The sequence below is a fragment of the Elephantulus edwardii genome, unplaced genomic scaffold, assembly GCF_000299155.1.
Source record: "Elephantulus edwardii isolate Elephantulus edwardi_28Jun2011 unplaced genomic scaffold, EleEdw1.0 scaffold00060, whole genome shotgun sequence".
Classification (NCBI taxonomy): domain Eukaryota; kingdom Metazoa; phylum Chordata; class Mammalia; order Macroscelidea; family Macroscelididae; genus Elephantulus; species Elephantulus edwardii.
Genome location: NW_006399810.1, coordinates 10,366,053 through 10,369,840, shown reverse-complemented (window position 1 = coordinate 10,369,840; position 3,788 = coordinate 10,366,053).

Here is a 3,788-nt window from a genome sequence, read left to right as displayed (position 1 = left end):
CTAGACTTTTGAACAGACTAGAGAATCAAGACTATTTCATGAACCCTTAAACTCCTCACCCAGACAAACCTGACATGATAGATTTTTTTTTTAGGTGATTAGGGGGAAAATCCAAACAGTATAGAGATTAGAGAATCAAAACCAGAATCAAAATACACAAGTGTATTTTTTTGCCATAATTTCCTGGATACCTGCAAAAAAACCCCTCTGAAGTTGAAGTTAACCACACAACCAGGCTCAGCTTCCCTGCCTCTAACGGAGGAATCAAACAGCTCCTGTCTCGTCCTGTGCAGGCTGCTGGAAAGAGTTCTTGGAGATTATCAGATAAAAGATATCTTGATGGTGCAGGGTTTTCTGTTATGTGAGAAATAGGATATTTAATACACACATTTAATATGTTTCTCTGATGAGAACTCTACCTTCAAAGCTGCGTTGAATATACAGCTAAAAAAAAAATCAGAAAGAGAGCTTGGGACTTGCAAACTGACAAAGAAATGAAGGAGAAAAGGTCATGTGAAAAAGGACCCAGCCATGTGCAGACTGTTTTCATTGTGCAAACTATGAGCCTGTAGACAAGGCAGTGAGGAAATCCGAGTGTAGTGGAGGCCCCAGCTGTCAGGGATGTTTTCTAATTGAGTGTGTTCTATCCCAAGTTGTACAGTGTTGCACTATTGTTTTAGTTATGAGATTCACAGCCAAGTATCAGTAACTTTTCCTTTCAAGCCATAAGGAAGAGAACACCCCACCCACATTTAGACCTGCCATTGTTGCCCCATAACCTCCACTATTGTGGATCACACACGACAGGGCAAGTTAACAATCTTGTTCACAGAGTTGCTATGAATCATTGTAGGCTCAACAGCACCTCATAATAACAACAACATAGAATAGTATACTGAACTTACCAAGTATGAGGAACTAACAGGTAAGGTAAAAACAAATGTAAGCAGTAATAATATAGAGTGTTTATATATTTATTATATATCAAGTCTTATACTAAATGCTTTACATACATTATCTCTATTCTCACAGCTACTATTGTTAGTGATCATTTACAGTAGTGAAAACAGAAGATTTGCACTTGGTGAACATTTGGAGTTGCAAAAGTTTTGGGCACTCACCCCTAGAAAGTGGGAATTTGGTTTTTCCCTTCCGAACTGGAAGAACACTTTTATGAAGAATTTTTTAAAAATTAATTTTAATGAAAGTTTACAGAGACTTTGGATTTCCATTCATTCATTGTTGCACTTTCCTCCCTGCCCACCCCTCCCCCACTTCACTCTTTTTGTGAAGAATTTTTTTCTAGGGAAACTTTACAGTGTTACCCACCATTGTGTCTTTAAGGGTGGCTCATTTGCTCTGACCCTTTGTTAATTAATTAAAGTACTAGGAGTCCTAAGAAATGTTCTGTTTTGCATTATACTGATTGAGTAAGGATTCATTTTATTTCAAAACTAAGAACTTGTTTACAGTGCAACAATGAATGAATGAATGGAAATGCAAGTTCTTTATAAATTCATTAAAATCTGAAAAAAAAATCCAAAAAATTTGTTTACAGAAATGCATTTTGGAAGAAAAAAAGAAATATTGTAAAATGTGGAGTGATTGTTTCTTCAGTTTCTTGTTCAGCCAGAGGAAAGGGCATTGCCTTTCTTTTACCATTAGTCACTTCTCAACAAATGTGAGATCCTGTTAAGCATAAAAAAAGAAGTATAGAATACACAATATGTTCATAGCCAGAATTCAGAACACTAAGTATGTCTGACCTTAACGTTGTGTTCAACTGCTGTGTTGTCCTGTCTCATAAAAATAAGACTTCATACAATTTATGGATAAATTATATACTATATATTACATATAAATTAATGACATCTGTTTTAAGGTTGCAAATTATCTTCTCTACATTCAATATAACCAACTATATGCCAATATACACTTTAATCTCATTTTAAATATACTTGAATCATGTGAATTTATAATAATGAGAAATGATGGGATAAATTTATTTTCAATAAAAGTGCCAAGGAAAACTAGCAGAAGAAGATAGATTTTTCAGTAAAATATTGGAAGAACTAGGTATCCATAAGATAAAGTAGAACAAACAAACCAAAAACCCACCTCATGTATATAGGAGCTCTGGTGGTCTTAGTGGTAAGAAGTTATGCTGCACATGATTCAAATCCACCAGCTACTCCTAGGGAGAAAGATGGGCAATCTCCCATGTGATTAACTGCCTCTGAAAACTCATTGGAGGGTCAGCTAATGAATCACTTCTGACTTGGTGCATGACATGATATGACATGACAGATGCATAAATGAACTCAAAATGGGTCCCAGAGCTAGATGTGAAAATAATACTATAAAAGAAGAAAATATAGGAGAAGAGCCTCAAGACTTTCTGACAGAAGAGTTATATTTTTTGAGTTTGTATTGTTGGGTTTTTTAATAGTGTAAGATAGAGAAAGTGAAAAAGAGAGAGAGAGAGAAAGTGAGCTCTTGTGGCCTAGTGGGAAGAAATTGCATTGCCATTCCAAAGGCACGTGGTTTGAGACCACCAACTGCTCTGTGTATGAAGGAGGGGGAATCTCCTCCCGTGCAATCAACTGCCTCTGAAAACTTGCGAGAGTGTAGCTATGGGTTGGTTCTGACTCTATGGTACACAACAACAACAACAAGAAGATATAGAAAGCATTTACCATAAAAGAAAAAAGTAGATGGGCTAGTAAAAATGAAAGGACAAGCCAAAGACTAGGAGAATTTAGAGGGGGTCATGGAGTAGGAAGACCTTCAATGAGATGGACTGGCTGCAGCAATAGGCTCCAACATAGTAGCAGTGACTATGAAGATGGCTCAGTGCTCACCTGTATTTTGTGCCCAATATAGATAGAGAATGACTATGAGTTAGAACTGAGACTGGAAGACACCTACCAAGCATACAGAGGGAATTACAAAAGCCTTACCAGCAGGCTTCATGGAAAAGGAAACTGAGGTGGGGCTGTAGAGCTGTTCTGGATACACAAGCAGGGCATTGTAACCTCCGAAGGGAGCTGAAGTCAAGGATGTATCAGCTAGCCATGCTGACATTCACAGTATTAGCCTATTGTGTACCATCAAGGCAGAATTTAGACAAAGTTAATCAATCATACGGCACCACAATTCTGATGCTTTCTTATAAAGTGTAGGTGAGGGCTTTGGCTGAGACACTATATTCAGGCATCTCTGTTGAGACCACCTTATGGGGCAGACAAGGCATGAAGATACCTTTTCCTCTCTGACTCAGTACATTGCTATTTCTGAGTCCTATCTCTCCATCCTTTCAGTTTCTAGAACCACAAAGCAGGAGGCCACTTTTCTTCAGGTCACCTTTGACAATGAGAAGACTTCCTTGTCTGTAATGACTCATCTTACTTGTCTGGTAGTTCTGTGTAATGAAATATGAACTATTAGGGGAATTTGGGGTTCTCTTGTTTACACGTACACAGTAAATTAACAAAGACCTAATAATTAATACCTTCAGTTTGGTTCATATTTGCTAATTTTTTATCACTTCAACACCTAGAAGCTATTGACAAAGATGGGGAGAAAAATGATCATAGTCTGAATACCTGGCAAAAGAATTGTATCGATAATATATAAATAATCCTCAAAATTCAATATTAAGAAAACAAATTACCTGTCATTAGAAAAAGAACCTATCTTCCAGATGTTTTGCTGTAGAAGGAGGGGCCATCTCCTCCTGTACCAGTCAGATCCAATTTGACGGTACACATACAAAAAAAATAAATTTA